Source organism: Lichenostomus cassidix, chromosome 4 (genome assembly GCF_008360975.1).
Source record: "Lichenostomus cassidix isolate B80296 chromosome 4, HeHo_3.0, whole genome shotgun sequence".
Taxonomy (NCBI): Eukaryota; Metazoa; Chordata; class Aves; order Passeriformes; family Meliphagidae; genus Lichenostomus; species Lichenostomus cassidix.
In genome coordinates this window covers 46,971,705-46,992,086 of record NC_139484.1, presented here as the reverse complement: position 1 = coordinate 46,992,086, position 20,382 = coordinate 46,971,705, and the positions used below count along the sequence as shown (strand labels likewise).

At 36.6% G+C, this 20,382-nt stretch overlaps 1 long non-coding RNA gene across 1 annotated transcript; it reads right to left on the bottom strand.

Moving 5' to 3' along the window:
- Window positions 1-1,849: 1,849 nt before the first annotated feature.
- LOC146438408 (uncharacterized) lies at window positions 1,850-15,856 on the bottom strand. The gene is made up of 3 exons (XR_014852071.1): window positions 15,624-15,856; window positions 3,743-3,879; window positions 1,850-3,154 (listed from the first exon to the last, which is right to left on the bottom strand). It is a non-coding gene; the product is annotated as an uncharacterized LOC146438408 (long non-coding RNA).
- Between the last annotated feature and the right edge of the window lie 4,526 nt (window positions 15,857-20,382).

Here is a 20,382-nt window from a genome sequence, read left to right as displayed (position 1 = left end):
TTTCCAAAGACCATCTGTGCAGCACTACTACCAATATTTAGCATCTTCACAAGAATACGGTGTTCCAGAAGTTGTGTCTTCTGCACTAAGCCAAGATGTTTCACCTCGGTGTGAAAGTCAGTGGGTTGTCAAGAAGAAAATGTCAGCTGAAAAGTGCATATCGACTCTTCCTATCACAAGCCTATACCTTGTTTGATCTACTGCTTTCAATGTTCCAGGTCTTGAAATTAAGGCTAAGGTAGATCATCAGCTAGATATTATAAAGTGATTGCTATATGCACTGCATTTCAACTCCATGGTATCAAAATTACAATTTTTACTTTGGCTGTTGTCCAAGCCTTTCCAATATGCCTTCCATTTCCTTTGCCTCCTACCAGTTAGATAGGCCATCTGTTTTCCCAGTGAAAGTTAAAGAGCCAATATATGAAAAGCACCAGCTCCTTTTAAAATAACTTTCCCACTGATTTGTATTCATGTAATTTCATAATGATCAGACTCTGTTTCTTGTTGCTCCTCCTTAGTGCAGGCAAGATTTGTTAGCTATCGAGGGTGTTGTTGTTAAGTAAATGTTGTTTGAGGTTTTCCTTTCAAGTAGCTCTCTGAGAAGACATCAGTTGGAACAATCTGGTGTTCTTTCATGAAGATTTTCTCTCTGGTTTGAAAGTGACATATGTGTAGGATGAAAATTACACATTTCTTCAAGGGTATGTGCTATTTTTGGCTATTGTGATCTGTACATTCTGCTCATGTTCCATAAAAGATGAATGTAAAAGGCTTTTCCTTCTTTTTTAAAATTCTAGGAGAAAGCCTGCACTATTTGCTCTGATATTAAAGAAAGGAATTATGTACCAGAAATGTATTAAAAAGTAACATGGAACAGATTCTGTTGTGCAAGAGAAATAATAGATATATCCCAGCTGGGTTCTCGTACTCTCTTAATTTTCATTTACTTTCATCTGATCAATTGTTTGCAGTTCTGTCTGGTAGCTGATTTAGTAGATCAGGGAAATTGCAGCTGACTTCTAAAACCTATTTCATGGAAAGTGTTGAATGAAACTAAAGACTCAGCATAGAAGTGACAGAAAGAGAGAGCTTTCCTGCTCCCTCATCTGTAAGGGCTGTACTGCAAATCACTATTAATGCTTCCTTCCTTAATTACTGAAATGTTAGGGATATTGCTTAAATAATAACATTGAAAGACAGGGGATTAGGAAAGAATGTTTCTCAAGTTTTTGATATAACCAGCAAAACCTTAAAAACTCCCACTCTCAAAAAAGAAGTAGATTAAATACCTTTTAAGGCTCTTGTATCAGATCTTGTGCCCAAACGTACAATTACTTGTATAAAGATGTTGTAATGGTAATTTCATTTTCCCTTCATATACATATAGAAAGGCACATTATAAGGGGTTAGCTGATCTGTAGAGATGTGTGGTGCTAATCTCTTTGCCAGCTGTGAGTAATTAAAGGAAATTAATCTGAAAAATGCATTCTCATTGCATTGCTGAATTCTGAAGTGTAAGTTAACCACTCCCCTTGGTTTTATATTTTCTGAAGACAAGAATAAGCACTTCATTTCAGTAAAATAGATGACACTGCTTATGAAAGAGATGCAAAATTCAGATAATCAGCATATAGAATACCTCTTCTCAGTTTTTCGTATATTTCACACTTTCCCCAGTAAAGCAAACCAAGAATTTGGAATAAAGTTTCTCAGTGAAAGTTAATCAGTTTCAAAACAGCAATTATACAGAATTTCTTATTGTTGCTGTTTCTTATAGCAGTGGGTGTTAATATGGTATCCTAAATAGCATGATTTGACCTATTATAGGATACAGAGAACACATGAATAATTAACCTCTAATTTAATGCCAGAAAAATGTTAATAATACAATCCATTACATAAAGAGATTTTTGCCTTCGGTTTCCAGCTCATTCATGCAATGGGGAAAAAAAATATTCATTACTGAATGAAATTCACCAAAGTAATCGGCAGGTTTTTTAAAATATGGAATCATAGGCCTAATGGATGAAGTGAACAAAATGAAGTTTCTTTCCATGGATAGCTACAGGATGTTCCTCAAACCTCAGGGATCAGCAGGCTGGGATACTGCTTCTCAATACTATCTGTTCTTTGGGTTTGAAATGGTTTATGGGAATTGTTCGTGTTTTCCTGTTGACAGTTCAACTTCACCAATATGTTCTCAGGCAACAATGAAAGTCTAAGCAACTATATGCCACCACTAAAGTTTACTCTCCCGCAAAAATGATAAAATATGTTGAATATAGAAGCCTATATCAGGAAAATGTTATTCACTTCACTATATAAATACATTGAAAAGAAGATACTAGTCCTCCTTGCTTCCATCTCACAAGGTACTTTGGGTAGATATTCAAAGTACTCAAAGTGTTTTAATATAGCTGAAAAAATTACATAAACCTTCATGGGACTAAGATTGAGCCAACACTGAGTACTTGTTAATATCTCTGCTCCTTCTCATGTTTTTTTAAATTCTTGTAAAGGGAAAAAAATATTGCCACACATCATCCAATTATATGATACTGGGCTCTACTGTGTCATTTAAAGAAGTTTATTATGCTGTTTGAGGATGCTTTTGCATTCAGAATGACTACTGTTTTCACCCTTGGATGTTATTTTCTTAGCCCAGCTTTGAAGTATGCCATTTCATTTTCATGTATCCCATGCCACTGGCATATAGGCAGGTCTCTCCTGAGATGTTAGGTACCAACAGGGCTTTGTAGGAAAGAGTGAGCTAGTTGAGGAGTATGCTACTCAACTTCCCATCCTGAATCTCTGCTCATCAGGGAAGAAATGCTGCCAGATGATGGCAATTCCAGTTTGGATCCACTTTGTGAAGTTTCAGACTTCTTTTGTGACAGACTAGAAGGCTCACAATAACTGTCACTAAGCTCAACACATCTGTCCTTTGGAAATAAAACTGCAGCTTCTTGGGTCCTGAGCCTCAAATCAACTTCCAGAAGTGTTTGCTCCAGCTTTAGCCTGGTGACCAAGGCATGAAACACCTGCCTTTGATTCTTTGCTATAATGAATTCATAGCACTTCCATCTCAGTTCTCTCCAGTTGAGGCAGTGAACAAATCTCGGCATGAGCTTCCTTTATTGTGAACAGATTCCTAGCCAAAGGATTCATAGGTTAGTGTTCTGGTGAACCCTGCATTTATGATGATTTTTGGTGAAACCTCTACATTTACTTAAAATGACAATGATTGCAGTCAAATTTGATTAACAAAACACATTAATAAAAGCTTGGTTTTGTACTAACTCAAGGCAAATCTTACTCAAAATCAGTATAAATTGTCTTTACAAGAATAAAGGCCATAGCAAAAACCCTGATCTATTGTCCCATGGAAACTGCAGAAGACAACTTCTCAATGAAACTCAGAGGTGAAAAAGCTGCATTTGTCTTTCGGGCTCCTCAGAGAACCAGAAGGATGCAGCTAATGACATGGTGACAGCATGCTGCAGTCCTTAGGAAGAGGTTGATCTTTATCCATTTCAGCTTTTACATCCAAGCTTGCCAGGATCTCTTTATAATTAAGATCGTATTTTTCTAGCAAATCCAACATGGGATCAGTGTACATTTGTCTCCTAAGTCAGTAAGTTAATGAAAAGGACTATGTTCTGCTTAATATTTTATTATTATCCCAGAGTTTTGTTGCCTTTTTCATTTTTTCCATAACTTGGATCAATGCCAGCCTCACCTGCCTCCTTTACAAACATTTTAATTGAGCTTTAGTCCCTCACTTTCATCACCCACTTTTCATTGTTTCTCCATTTCTGCATCTTTTGCATCATGTCTTTTCTTCTTGCATCCATTTGAGTTTTTTACTCACGTATTCTGAAAATAATACACAGGGGGAAAAAAAGAAAGCATTGAGAAAATTGAACAAAATAAATAATATGCCAATTACCAATACATGTTCTAATATGTATATAACCATTATTATATAATTTAAATATAATCAAAATAGCTACCTTCATCATGTAGCCATTTATGAGAGAAACCACATAATTAATAGGAAACTATTTACCAGTTTCTATCAATATACAAAATACGTCCAATTCTTTAAGACATTAAGTTTAAAACCTTTCTGTATGGAGTAGGAAATTGATGCATAGAAAGACTGTAGAATCATATCCCTGGTAAAACAAAATTGCAAAACGCTTAGAAAATATGAAGTACATTTGTAAACAGAGTTTGCAAGCAGTAGTAATCTCCTGGAATAGATTTATGGGATTTCATTGCCTGTATTGAAAAAAGTCTGTCCTTCAGTGAAAATCACAGATTCAAATCCTGCTTGTCTTCAGTGGTAGAGGTTATTCGACATGTTCCTATTTTACTTCAATATGGACTCCCTACCAATAAAACACAATTTTTAATCACGCTAGATATTTTTTCTTAAACTTCAAATCCTTTCTATTTATTCAGAGCATACAGACTGAGGAGAGCACATCTTTTTATAACAATTTTTTTTATACAGTGACAGATGATACTTAAATTTCCTAAGCATCAAATGTAACAGCTTGGTTCTATTTAATCATCTGGCTTTTTTTCTTTTTTCACATTGAGTTGTAATTGCACATTAAAATATTCTAAAAATCTGATCTAATGAGCCAGTAAAAGCCAATTATTTACTGAAAAAACACAAAGCTTAATATTTGATAGGCACAAAAATGCATTAATTACATGAAACATAATTTTTGTTGTTCAGTGACTACCCCATAGTCTATATCATCAGTTCACAAGGAGCAAGCGTAGCAGCTTAGAAGCTAAGTAGCAACATGTCTTTTTGCCTTCCCCAGTACTTGGAAAAAAATTTCCATTACTGTCTACTGGTCGTTTCTGGATGAGTGCACTAATCTTATTTCTTCTTATCTTGTTACAATAGAAAGAACTTTTGTGAGATGGGATGAAACAAATAGGAAAATATGAAACACATTTCTCAGTGTGGGGAGATTCTAATGTAAGTAGTTACTGAAATATAACCTGTAACATCTTCAAATGTCTGGTACCAACTTCATGCAATTGAAGAATGCAGAAGGAAATCTGATTAAGTAACCATCCAACATACAGTAAAGCTTTAAAAATAAAAAAGACATCCAGTCTAATTCTGATTTCAGTCTGAATTTAGCATAGCTCAACTCCTTAAATTTCTCAGCACACTTCAATTTAACAGGAAACACCTGTAGCACTGCACTTCATGTTGCAGTGTAATTCAAATAGAAATCACATAATAAGTTTAGTACTCAGAACACCTGCTACCTTAAAACCTATTCCTTTGAGACACTTCTACACTAAGCTTTCCTACATCTTCAAAAGACTGTGAATAAAGCCATGGCTCTTTCAAGAGCCTGAGATATTCCCTGAGATAAAAGTAGAAAATGCATAAATTGTTCTTTGTGAAAACAGGATGACAAATTTCACAACTTACCACCTAAATCAGCTCTGTTTGGACGTGAAACTTAGTTGTACATCCTGCCCAAAGAAAAAATAAATTTTCCACAGATTTTCTTAGGTGATGTTGGACAAAGCCAGAGTGCCTGGTTTTGAAAATAATGAACCCTAATTTTACTGCCATTCTTTTGAGAGTTCTGATGCCCAAAACTGTGCCAAATTCAGCAAAGTATTTACATTCCGAAGTCCTGCCGTGTGGACACAGACAATGACTAGTGATGGATATTTTAGTGGTGTATTTCCATGCTTTTTTTCTTCTTTCAGTGAAAATGGGATAACTTTGTGTAGGAGATCCACCAGGGCATCTGTCTCATTAGTTTTCTGTTTGGCTGGACTCAGCTGACTAGGAAATAATTTTGCAAGTGAATTGTATCTCTTAGCACCATTAAGATTTTTGGCAGAACAAGACATCAATGACCCCTTTTAGCAGTTCAGAAAATATTGAACTGTAAAAAAATGATGGAGGAGACTGTCCCTAGAATCAAAGAATAGCACAGAACCAGGCAAAGGGTGGAAGAAAAGATCTAACGCCAGCAGTAGTAATAAATCAGAACTTAGAGACAGAGGCAATGGGACTTTCATGCTTTGTCTCCAGAGGACATGGCTGGAATGTCAGTTCCTGAATGTGAACTGCCTGGATAGGAATAAGTTCTGTGCTGAATTGCCCAAAGGCATTCCTGCACTTCCCAGGGGACTGTTGTGCAGTCAGCAGCCCTTGTACCTGGTCTGCAATTCAACCTTCATATACACAAGTGTTGCTGCACAATCCTATTTTTTAAAAGCAAAAATAAAAGTATTCCATTTATCACTTTTAAAAACAGCAATAAATGCAGAGCAATGCTGCTTCTCTTTTGGGAAAAAACCCCAAAAAACCCAAACACAAACTACCCCACACAGACAGGATGTCTCAAATTATTGGCTAGCATACTGAATATACAAGGATAAAATGCAGTCCACAAGATGGCAGAGATAGCGGGTAGAATTCATTTTGCATCCTAACCTTTTTGTGTGTGTAGTCAGACTGCAGTACACACAAAACTTCTTGGTTAAGAGCATATCTCTCAAGACTGAATCATGTACTGAAATTAAATAGCAAACAGAGAATGTGTCTAAACATTTAAGATTTTTGCTCACTGAAAATAAAATATGGGAACTGGAGAAGAATTAATTTCTTGGGTGGCTTAGCATCTATTCTTTATATTCTCTAATTAAATTTTTAGAGTATATCCAATGCTTCTGTTGCTTCTTTGGCTTTTCATTTTGCCATTAAAAATAATTTAGGCAAGGTACAAGATGTCAGATTTACTTATCCTTACAGATGTTTTGTGCCTTGTAAAATATTTGTGTTTGTCTTGGGACTGTACCCCATGATCAAGAGCCCATGGTTTATCTCTGTGTAACTGCATATATTACATGCTGCACCAATCACACAGCATTATTCCCATGATAGCCATATATCATCATTCCCCAAACACAAGCTACTCGTTTGAAAACTAACACTGCAGAGTAGTGTGATTCTGCATAGCAAGGCAGGGCTTTTGTGTCTTCTGGCTCTTTGCTTGCCTGTTGGGGCTCCCACGCCGACTGCCAGCATCCCCACTCTTCCAGCATCTTCCACTCATTTCATCTGCTCCCTGTCTTCTGTCTTTGCTCATCCTTTCCAATGCATGGAACTTGTTTACTGAATGTTGTTTTTTGGAAATTTTTAATGAATTGCCATAGTTCATATACATTTTTCATAGTGTCTTTTGCTTACACTGTTTGACTGCACTTTAAAGTTGTCTAAGTTGTCTGTGTCAGGCTGCTTGCTGCAGACAGTGACAGAGAGCCCAAGAACTGGACAGAAAACAGAGACACAGATAGTTGTTCCACATGATGTGTGTCTGTCCAGACCCCTTGAACACTTTCCAAGTCAAAAGGATCAGCTGAGAAGTACCTAAAGTTATAAGAATTTCTAGACAAAAATATTTTTAGATCGTGGCATAAAATAATATACTTTTTAAAAACAAGTACTTTTGGTAAGGAAATATTGAAATCAGGTAACCAAATACACCATCAAGATTGGTTGTAAATGTTAGATAACCCTCCATGACTAATTAAATTCTATTTTCACTTCTTTTCAATTATATTTTTGTATATCTTAGGGACCCAACTGCTAAAGTGTTTCAGCAAAGTGTTTGCCTTAGCAAAGTGATAGTGGCTATGATAGATGCGAAAAACAAAAATAATGCTGTGTTAATTAACAGAAGAAAGAAAAGAAAAAGGTTAAGCATAACCACTGTCTTCTGTTAAGAGAGAAACATGCTGTGTGATACAGCACAGCTTTGAAGCACTGGACCAAGTTAATCAATAACTTCATTAGGAAGAACAAGTAAGCTAGTAAAAATCAGTCTTTTACCATCTCCCTTGGCTTCCCCTGCTCCTCAAAGCTCTGCAAGACAAACCTGCATGCCTGGAGTTGTAGCAGAGATAGATAGTAGCACTGAGATTAGAAAATGAGAGTTTCAGTTTCTAGAATATATTTACTTTTTTTCTCAGTATTTTGTGGAAATGTATTGTACAGTCTTTACCAGACCTGAAGGTCTGAGAAACCAGTAAATTTAGAAACAAGGTGTGAGAGTAGGGCTTCAAAGTGGTGTGAATTATGCTGCTTTTTCACTGCTTTAGCTATTTCAATTTTCAGCAAAGAGCCATCTGTTACTTGAAATCATACGGAGTATACTACAAGGGAAAACTCAGAGATTTTCCGTCCGCTGTGTCAGAGTAGCTGCCTTTGGAACCTTAAAACTGCATCAATAATAGTTTGAGTTTTGTCATTGTTCCTTCTAGGATTGTGCCTTTATTAAATGTGAGGTGGTTTTGGAATTCCTGACTTTTGCTTGAAAAGACATCAATTTGCCCTGCTTATTCTGCTTCTAACACCTGCTAACCTATGTTGAATGGTTAAAAGATGTATATTTCCTTTGTTAAAGAAACACGTGGAAGTCTAAAGTTATCCCTTAAAATACTTTTTACTATACTGAATAAAACAGAATAATGAGGGGCAAAAATACTTGCCATTGGCCTCTACTCCCACAGATACTGAATCAGTGAATAACTTCACATTATAGTGATTAATTTATATAATAACATAAATATTATTAGAATATTATTGCATCAAATCCATTAATGCCAGCAACTCACTATTGCTTATATCCCATACTTGGAATCAGGAATATGAGAGTATTTATTATTTACTTGGTTGCAGTCCTGTCATGGTTATGGCTTTGTGAATGCTGCCTCACTCATTTGAAATCTAACTGCTATCATAAAACATTGCTATTAGTTTTTATTTCACATAGCCAAATGGATTTTGCCCCCCTCCCCCTATTGGTGTTATTCCTATAGAAAATTACTAATGGCTTTAGAAAAGCCAAAATTTTAATGCTTTTAATGCACTCTTCACTATCTGATGTTCCTGGTAATTTACATATTAAAAACATGATTTATAAAGCAAATATATGCTATTCTTATCCACAGGGAGAACATGGTATAATTAATTTTTATTCTTTTTTTTTTGCCTTGACAACCTAAGCTTGATTGCTTAGTATAAATTCTAATTATTGGAGAAAGATGACAGATTCGGGATGGAGAAGAGAAGGAAGAAGCCAAAAGCAAAAGGCTATTCCCAGGATAAAGAAGCCATCAAAATGCTAATAAGCCCTGTTCCAAAAGGGTATTATTGTTTCTTTGTTCAGCTTTATTTATAAACACAAACATCTGAAGCAATGGTTCCATCTGCACAGACTAAAAAGCTCTGTGTCCAAAATGCACATTGCTCCAGAACCTACAGAGAATAAAAAGCTCAGTTACTCAGCTTTCAGAAAATAATTCTGGAGTGAAAATTAACAGAAGTTTCTAGAAATTTAAAGTTTAGGTAGAAAACATGCTTTGAACAGAAACTGTTCTGAATCAACTGCAAAGGAAGGAACTGAATTCTCTGGCTGATCTCAGTCTGGTGGATGTTCCAGCACGGGTAATTAGTAACATCAGCCTTTATGAGTTATCAGGAGGAAAGGGAATTGTCTGATTTACCTGATTATATGACCGACAGGTTGAACTGTATTTTGGGAGAAGAGAGTGGAATCTATGCAAGTTCTTGATGTATCATAACAGCACTTCATAAAAAATTGTAAGGGGAAGAGGAAAAAAAGATAGGGGAAAGGGGGCACCACAAACAACCCAAACTCAAAGTTAAAGGAAAATCAGGAAAGGATAACTCTCAAGTGAATACAGGACTGAGTTGAAAGAGCACTTCTAACTCTTGCCACAAGGAATGTTCCTCTAACTTTGGTTGCGAAGCTAAAAAGGCAGCAAGACAGTCTCACTGTTTGTCACAGTAGCAAGCTCACAGCAGTAGCAGAACCAACAGTCTGAGCCTTATTTGTTCATTATATAGGTAAATATAACACGGAATTATCAGCACAAATCTTTAAAATAAAGAAAAAATAACTAACTCTACAAATGAACATTTTGAGAGATGGCTTAATTAAAAATATTTTTCCACATTTGTGTAGGAAAACAGGACAAATTCAATACCCTCCTTGAAGACATGTTTTCCTTGAAGTGCCAATAGAAGGGAATTTAATTTTTTTTTAAACATTCAAGAGAATAAATACAACTTGAAATAGGACAACTTTAAATAGGACATTGAAAATAGGGAGATGTGAGCAGGTTTACATGTATGTTACTTTGTTTTTAGGTAAGTCACTTAAGCAGACTTTTTTCTTCTTGGAAAGGGACAGGGACATTGAGCTGAAGTGAACCAAGCATGCACTAGACATGATATGCCTCAAAGAATAATTAGCATGTATATCTATGGAAAAATTACAGATAACCTGCTTATAAACAGTCCTGCCTTGTGTTTGTGGTGGGCAGAGATGATAGATTTCACTGTCTAAAACAGCAGTATGGAAATGTTTCAGGAACTTGATCTTAGTCTAAGGCAAAGAGAAAATGATAACAGAATTTTCACTTTATTAATACAGTGGGCCTGATGATAATGAAAAACAGTTTCTACAATACAACTGATCTGCAATGTATTTGCTTCATTGAGCAAAAGCAAATTTCCCTTCAAGTTGTTAACATCCACAGAATTGATGAAAATAAATTTAGTTTTATGATTTTAGGGCATAATTCTTTAACAAAAAAAAACAAAAAGCCAACAAGCAACCATATAATAATGAATGTTTCCATAAAGTAAATTTCCTCATTGATTAAGTTTGGCATATCTCTTTCAAGGAAAGTATTTATTTTTATTTTTACTATCTTCTTTTACTTCTATATTTTTGATATATCTATATATAGATATGTGTATTTAGCTATTTATTCTGCTATTTATGTTTCCACAACCGTCACCACTGCTGTTGCTCTCTGGTGACTGCACGTCAGTTGGAGCTGGGCAAGACATTGAAGCAGAAGGGCTTTGACAACATGGGTTTTATTTTGATTTTGCATGTGTCTCTTTCTTTTTACTTTCAAAATATCAGCCAGTGACATTTTTCATTTGTTGATTTAAACGATGGGTTGTCAAAGTAGGAAAAAATTGTATGGAGCTCAGAGTTGGCACTGGCACAGTTGAGAGCCTCTGGGTAAGAATGAAGAGACAGACAAATAATGTGGATGTCATCGTGGGAGTCTTTATAAACCTCCCAGCCAGGACGATGATGCCAACGAGGAACTAAGGGAAGCTTCCAAGTCAACTACCTGTGTCCTTATGGGGGACTTCCACTTGCCAGGAATTAACTGGGATCATCACACTGCTGCTACAGACCAGGCCAGAAGATTCCTAAAAATCCTGGATGACAACTTCTTAATTTGTGTTTAACATAGCTAATTGACTGTCCTTGCATGGAATGAGAGGCTGGAAAGCAGTGATGTGGAAAAGGTCCTGGGGGTCCCAGTCAACAGAAAGTCTAGGTCTCTAGTCCAGCCTCCTGCTTACCTATTGACACATGAAAAATCTAGAGGAAGAACAATAGTGAGAGCAAGTGACAATCCTTGCTTATTAAAGAAAATAGCTCTGTGATGTGAGCCGTATTGACTGTTTAGCCATATTGACTGCAAGGAGACAAAGAAACACAAGAGAACACCAGCAATGCACTTGGGACTATGACAGAACCACATACAAACTTCTGTTGCTGCAGCTTTCCAATTTCTTCTGGTTTTGAATGTCAAGTCAACATTTTGTGCACTTCTCCCTTCAGGATGTTCTGTGCAGGTAGTGCATTTCTTATGTTTGCTGCCACATCATCCCCAAGCTATAGAAATAAATATGAAGTGCTCAGAAAGGTAGACTCTCAGAACAGTTTGAGATTACCAGTACCAGCTGAACAGAACCAGCTGAATGGGATTGGGCTGTGAAAAGAGGCTGTGTGTGTTGCAGGGGAGAATGTATTTACAGGCCAAAACTGACAGCAGTGTGGTCCCAGAGTAATAAGGTTTGGAAACAGATCAGACCTATAATTTGTGTTTAACATAGCTAATTGACTGTCCTTGCATGGACCTTTGCAGGAACTTAACACTCCCATTTAAATAAACTGAAGAATAAAGTATATATTATCCAGTTTAAAAATACCCCAACAAAATAGGATGGAGACTGACACCCATCTCCAGATGCTTATCTCTCAGGAGAGCTGTCAACCTTTCTTCTGAAGGAATTACTTCACACGTGGATGAATTTTTTACAGATGAAAACACCTGTGTTCTCTGTTCACTTTAGAAACTCCCAAGGCAAAGTATGTTCCAGACAGTCCATCCAGTGGAACACGGCACTGTGTCACATCACATTCTGATAAAGTGTATGTCCTTTGAAATGAAATGGTTATTTTCTGCTTTGTTTTACTCATTCCTGTTTAAGCAAGCATTACGGGGAGAGCTAACAAACAGTGGAGAAACTTCAAAACCTTCTTTTAAAGCCACAGCAAAAGTTGTATGCAGCCTACCTAGATTTTATATGGGGATTTTGAAAGCAGGAAAAAAGGGAGTTTTATTTCAGGAAAAAGTTTCTATCTTATTTAGGCTGCAGACCTGTCGTGGAGGTATCCCCATGCTTTGAGAGTTTCCTATCTCTCATGGCATTTTTTTCAGTGCGTGTCTATAATTTCGCCATGTGTCTACATATTCAAGTCCTGTATATCCCATTCTGATCTTATTTTGGTGGGTGACCTATCCCCTGTATCACCCTAGCTGTCCTGTGACTAAATTTAATGCAGTTAGAGGAAAATGATTTTTAGATACCTCATTTCCATTTACTAAATACATCTTATCAGAAAGACCACTGACCTCTTTTATTTTTCTGTCTTCCATCTGAATGCATGTTTGTCTCTATGTTTAAGCAGTGGTTTTACTGCAATAGCTCCAAAGTACAAGGAATAAAAAATAGCACTGTGAGGTGCTTAGTTTGATATTGAGACAATGGAGATCAATATGAGACAGCTGCCTGCTAAACTCATTCCAGCTAAGCTGACCCTTTTTCTCTGAGGTTCCAGCGAAACTGAAGGTTGCTCAGGCAATCACTGATGCTCCTGAAGAAGTGAATTATTTACTAGTGAATATATGACACTAATATTTTTAGTCTCTTGTCATTAATTGTGGAGAGGAGAGTGCTTTTCTTTCCTTAAAATAAAAGAAAGGTTTCTCTGCAACAGCAGCTGACTTAAACCAAAGATTATATTTTATGCCCTACAGGATGATATGGGAGCAGACACACCTGTCAGACATGTTCCTTCCTTCCCAGTGAAGGGTGCTAATAGGAAAATGGTTTTGCAAGTGCTTCTATGGCCTTTGAAGTGCTTCTATGGCCTCTCATACAATGTATGAGAGAAACATTTGCAAGGTTTAGCTTGCTTGAAAATGCTTTTCAATATTTGTATTGAGTAACTTCTAATCATTTGATGAAGCAGTGTTTGAGATCTCCAAGTGCAGACTTACCACCAGAAGGGCTGAGTATTGTTGCAGATCATTGTCCCTTAAAGTGGAATTCCAAATTGCCACATGGCTATTCAGGAAGCTGCCTATCTCTCCAGGCAACAGAGAGAAATTCCTCCAATGTCATACTCTAAAGACATGAGGTGCAGTTAAAGAGATCATAGAATTATATAATGGTTAGGGTTGGAAGGGACCTTATAGATCACAAAGTTCTAATCGCCCCTGCCATGGGCAGGGACACTTTTCAGTGGACCAGATTGCTCAGAGCCTGATCCAATCTGCACTTGGATACTTCCAGGAATGGGTATTTGCCACTTTTTCAGGTACCTTGTTCCAGTGCCTCACCAATGAAAAGAGCTGCCAGCCTTTCTGGCTGCTGTCCTTCATGAGGACATTTGCAGGGCAAGGTTTTGCTCAGATTGGCAGTCAGAAGTCCTTCTGCTTATAAAAGGAAGAGGGATATCTTGCCTTGGTGTAGGCGTAAGGCAATCCTGAAACTGCTCAGTATTATGAAGACTGAAGTGCAATGGGAAAAATTCTGGAGAATTACAAGATAAATGGACTGAAATGCTTAGAGAAGAAAAAGTCCCTTAGGAACAGACAGCAGCTGAGCATGGAAAGTTGCAAAGTCCATGCAAGACTAATTTTAAATTCCCAGCTGCAGTTCCATTTTGTGTCTGGTCCTTCAAGTCTAATTTTTTCTCGCCTTTTAAAGGATGTTGATCAAATCAGTAGAAGTTAAAAAAGCTGAATTTTACACTATGTTGTTACCTTTTATATTTTTCATTTCACCTTATGTATTTAATTATTTGGACGTTTTAACAATATTTTTGTGCAGTGATGATATCAGTGACATCTGTGCTTAGATAGATCTCTGTGCTTTTATTCTTCGAGATTTATGTTAAAACTTTTATATATTAGCTCAAAAATATTTACAGATTCTCCTTTGGCCTACTTAGTCTCTTTTTAGTAACTGCAGTGCCCTGCAGCTTTAATAGCATACTTTCACCTAAACTGAATACATATGAGCAAAAAAATTATACTAGCATATTAACGTGTCAGTAATTTGTACTTTAACTCAATCTCCCTGTCTCTCTTCACTGTCTAATGAGAAGGATTTTTTGTGTGTTTATATTAGAATGACTTCTTTGTTACTTAAGTTGTATTTTTCATTCTAAGTAGTTTTTCTGATTATTATACCTTTTGGAATGAATTGTTAGCAGAAAAATCAGCACATTCAACTGCATGAGTAGTGACAGAAAAAAGAAAGATTGATAACAGGGTAACTACTCTTTGCTTTTGTCATCATCTGCAAAACCTAAAAAATAGTATTTCCCTACTTTTCAATTGTGCATCCAAACAATATAAGGATTAGGAGGCACTCAGATGTTATGGTGGTTATCAGTAAAGCAAGCTGTACAAACAAATTTTGTGATGTCACAACACCAAATAACTTATTGCAGAAAATGATTGCATACACCTATTACGTGCATGTTAAACAAGGCATTATTAATGCACACAGTTTTTGAAGGCAAAAATGCAAAGTAAGGGAGAGAGTTTGGGCCAAGATTACAGGGAGTTTTTTTCTTTGATTTTGATTTTTTTTTCATACTGCTGATTGCTTTTGATAGATATATGTTTTCTAATGAAGAATTATACTACTTTAAAAAATCCTTCACATACACACTTGGTGTTTGAAGAATCCTTGCTTTGTGTAGAAGTGACAAGCTCCTAGGAAGAAATTATGTGTGGCACTGTTATATAAATTCAACTAACCTGCTGAGACATTTTATTCTCATAAGACACCAGAAAATTCCACTTGTGCTATTGCCTTTCACAGTGATTCTTTGAAAAATCTAAATCACTCACTTGAGACAAATTGGCATAGCCAGCAGGATCCTAAATCAGGATTCACAACATGATATGGTAAATTATATGAGTGTTAAAAATAGAAACAAGTTCTAATAACTGAAATATTTAAAATAACAAGTTACTTACCAGAGGAAGAAAACGTATTTCTTCTAGCTTTAACATTTGAGTTTCTGCACTAAGATTACAAAAGTATCCTTTATCCTGTGTAATCTGTAAGAACTGTCACATTTTTATATGTTGCAGCAATTAACCTTAGCAAGTGGTGTGCAAAGCAAAAGTTTTCTTACCGCTTAGTCTGATAATTTTTTTCCACATCAGCCTTCACAGCTGCTCCAAGTACTTCAGTTTTTCAGATGATGTGTCTGACCATGGCAATTCAGCCTAATCCAAATATGTATCAGTCATGCAAGCAGATTGCTCTTCATTAGGATTCACTCTAAAGAACTGTGACTAGGAGTAGCATGATGAACAGAAGGTCATCAAGACTGATTTTCTTTTTTTCAGAACATTACTAAGAAAACTCTGGAGGAATTCCAAGCTAAATCTTTGTTTCCCTAAATGGCAGATATTAGGAGAGTTGCTCCTACACAGCATGAGAGGGGAAGGGAAGTTCCTTGATAGACAGATGGTGCCATTGCAAATTGAATATGAAAAATAACGGGCAAGGAAAGAATTGGCAAAAGTAGGAACCAGAGAGCAGATTAGCACTTAAGGGAGAAAAAAAGGGAGGACCTATATTCAGCTAGCAGCAAAATTAAAGGATAAAGATAATAACCCAAATTTCTACCCAAGACTGTGTGGGGCACATTTCCTGTTTCCTACCAGATCAGGATTCTTGGGTATCCATCTGTTAGAATGCCAGGAAATCATGAAAGCAGTTTTCCTGCTGTGTTGTATTATCAATCTGAATTCAGATTAACCATGCTCAGCTAGGAGATCTCCTATCAACCTTAGCATCTCATCCAAGCTCATAGTGACCTGTGACTTGTACAATGCTTCAGACCAGCTTTGTTTTCTGCCACTCATTGAGTGTCTTCTTATCAGTGAATTGCAATGAAACCAACTCTGATGCCTTTAAGGCATGGTGGGGGACGTAAATAGTGTGAAACACTCATTTCTGTGTTTTTCCTCTTCTGTTGCCACCATCATAAATGGTGGATAATGTGTGATTAAGCCAACTGAGCTTCAGCCCGGTTTCCTGACCCAAAGGTGTCACAGATCTCTTTGCTTCTGTCTTTTGGTCTGCAGAAATCATCTAGCTTTCTCCTTTCCTTATAGTGATAAAATGCTTATCTGTTTCTCTGGCATTTTCTCTTCTTTTCCTCTTTTTTTTTTTTGTTAATTATTTTTCATGCTGGATCTGTGATGATAGAAGCTGCCCTTGAATGAACTTGCAACCCATTGTTTCCAGGAGCACCAGCTGCTTTGCTCTATCAGAATAATTTTGTCCAAACTAAGGATTTTCAGTCCATGTGTGGAAGTATTTTTCTGTCTTTCAGGAAGAATACTTTTAGCTGTTCCTCCATTGACAATTATTGTCTTTGAAACATATAGTTACACATATGCAAAGAAAGCAAGCAAATATCCTCTATCCGATTGAGGAGAAAATTTGGTTGAGAACTGGAAATGCACAGGAATTTTCACTATACATTTGTGTGGTCAGCATCCTCCTTTGGCAGAGAGAAGCCAATTATTCTTACAATGTCCTCAACTTTTCATTGTCCTTAAGGTCAAAGCAGTGAGATTAAACCAAAATTATGGGCAACTGTGACAATTGGCCACCCTTGTTCTCTTGTAGCAGTGACCATGAACATAAACGAGTACAGCAAAATCCCTTTCTGCAAGTGCAGGCAGGAGAAAAGTAGCCTTTTCTGTCTTCCATTGCCAGAGTCCTGAGACCTGATGTCTTATGGTGATACTAGTCCTGATGCCTCACTTTAACTGAACATGTATTTTTCACTGTCTATCTTTTGAAAGTGCAGTAGTTTTTCTATCTGATGTTTGACAAGTGCTAAAAAAGTCATGTTACTAACAGCTCAAAATAATAATTTTACATTATGAGTAGTCTCCCCTGACATTTGCTTACTACTAAAATAATTCCAGATATGTGCCCACACAGACGTGCTATAAAGGTCTGATGTTTTGGCTTGGGTGGGATTAAGCTCTCTAAGTGAAGGTTGCTTTATAGGCAATGGACAGAAGGAAGCACATACAAATGCTGATTAATCCCAATTACTTTAGACATCTCTTTTTAAGAAGGAAGAATATGCCTTTGGAGTTGCCTTGGATTGCCCTTTGCCTTTCCATTACCTTTGGAGGGGAAATGCTACCAGAATCTTCATGTAAACTCTTAATTTCCACATGGAAGGAATCTTTCCCTTGCTGATCAACATCCTCCTCTTTTATGTGGTTTCTGAAAGATCTTTACATCCAGAAACTTCTATTAACTTGTTTTCAGTATCCCTTGCCTGAAAACATGCTGCTTCATGCAAAGATTGACTGTTCTGTGTGTTTTTTTCTAAAGGTCCCGACTTTCCATGTTCTGTAGATCATTCATCGAAAGGTTTTTTATGAGCCTTTTGAATTCAGTGGCCACCAGATGGCGGCAGAGGATAAAGATAAATAGTAGGAATGGTCCCGTTCATTTTGCTAGAGATGGTCTTTGAATACTATTCTGGTATTAAAGAGTTAGCTCTGTTTTTTCTTTTTTCGTAATAGTCTTATACTCTTGATTTATGATTACAAGTTATTTCAAACTTATTCGAACAACTTGTTTTCTAATATGGGTAGAAATAATCTTTCCCTGCTATCTATCTTGAAACCTCAATGTATATTGCTGTCATTCTAAATCACCTTATATGCCATCTTGTTTTGGTTTGGTTTTTTTTCTCCCCCACTGTGTTTTCTACTGGCAGGGAGAGACAAAAAACACAGACCTGAAGATATGCCAGTGGACACCAGGAATGAGACAAGATTTTCATGATTTCACTGAAGTCTTTAAAACTTCTGATTCTTAAATTATAGACGGTCACATTTATCTCACTTGTCATCACTATTTTTTTTTTCCTCCCTTGCTCAAGTATTCAGTGTAAGATATCCATTCAGTCTGCCCTTTATTAAAGACTGGTGCTTGAAACCCATTTTGTGTGGAGCAGCATCCTTGGAGAGCAGCAGAGACAGGAGGTTTCTAGGCAGAGGAAGATTTCTCTGCTTGGAGTCCTCTCCTGTGAGTTGCTCTCCGCATGCACTCAGACAGCAGCACTCCCTGGCCAAAACCCGTGTGAATACCAACACCAGGCTTATAATTACCCTCAAGTCCTTCCTTCTAGGAACCATCTGCTAGTGGCATTTTACAAAGATTTGCAGCACAGACACTCAGAAAATCTGCTAGTGAGTTTGGAGACTTTGAGCAGTCGCAAGGTGCTTCTGTCTGCTCCTTCCATACAGACTCTGGGATGTTCTGTGGCTCCTCACTGCAAGCTCCAGCTGCTTTGTCTGCATTTCACCCCCAAAAGGGATGATGTGCTTACTGCTAAGTTAAAATGCATTAAATATGCCACTAGTATTTTTCCATGTTGGCAGTTACTGTAGTTGCCATGGGAATGTCAAATCATGTAAATGGGTGAAGAGGCAGTTCACAAAACAGTATAAATTAGAGATGTGGCCCACAGTATTAAAAACATGTACAAACTGTCTTCTGTACATAACCACACCATCTTCTGTCACTAAGAGGCTTCAGGAAAATAAATTGATACTTCTCTAGACCTGTTTTATAAATGAGCATCTTAAATAAATAAAGCATTTAACTGTGATGAGTAATCCCAGTTCTTTAATAAAGTATGGAGTTATGCTAATTGAACAGCAAAGTTGTTTGTCAGGGCTGACAGATATCTGCATACTTCATTTATTCCATTAATTCATTTTCTGCAGCATATAATTATGATCCCTCGCACAAGTGACAGAATCACAGATAGTATTTCAGTGCAGTGTTATATATCTATTTTGCTATGATCACTGGAGTATAGCAGTTATATCATTTTTATCAGGAGCATGCTGAGAATAAGCAAAGAAGTATTCTAATGATTATAGACTAGTAAATCTTCCATTTATTCATTAAGCAGCTCATGGACAGACATGAATTTATTTTAAATTAATACATCTTTTTTCTTTTGTTAGTTCTCAGGAATTAAAATTTAGAGAAAGACTGGCACTAGGAACTATTAGAGGCATTAAACTCAATAATTCTTAAGCAGTAAGGGAGTTAGAATGAGCATCTTTGTAAAGAATGTAATTATGGATAAGGGTATAACTGGTATTTTAGCTTATACCATGACAAAAATAAGTTAAATTCCACCCATGTTGACTAACACATTGTTTGGGTTTTTTTTCATCTCTAAATGTTGCTTATTTCACATTGAAATTGTTCCCTTACGTATGAATCATCTAAATTAGAGCAGCTGAATAGATGCCCGCCTCGCCCTAATCACAGAATGTTCTTTCTCACATTCTGTAAACAAGCTCAGTTTTTCAATATTCTGCAAAAGTTACTGTATAATAACACTTTGTTCCAGATAGGGTGGGATTTATTTCTTAATACAGAATCTGGACATCTCTAGGTGTCTTTCTATTAAATCTGGGTGCAAATCCACAAGAAGAAGGAACTAAACAGGGGGTGAACTTGGTAAAAGGGGGATAGCACCTCCTTTGCCTGTACATTTTGATTTCAGTAAAACATCACATGGGTTTAGACAGAATTTGTGTGGTGTAGATATGATCAGATTCATATAGGTAAATTAAATGTAAAATTCATCACCCTCAGGCATTAGACCCTCTAATAACAAGAATCAGGCATTGTGCACTGGTGAACAAAAAAGGCTTATTTTTGTCAGTTAAATATTTTCTAGTGTTGCTCAACAGAACAACTCATTTCAGACAAAAAAAATTCTAATGGGTTCTGAATGTAATAAAAATATTCACCAATTCTTATTAATGTCTAAAAGTCTGTAGTGAAATTTAAGTGATACCTTCTATTTAAAATATATTTTT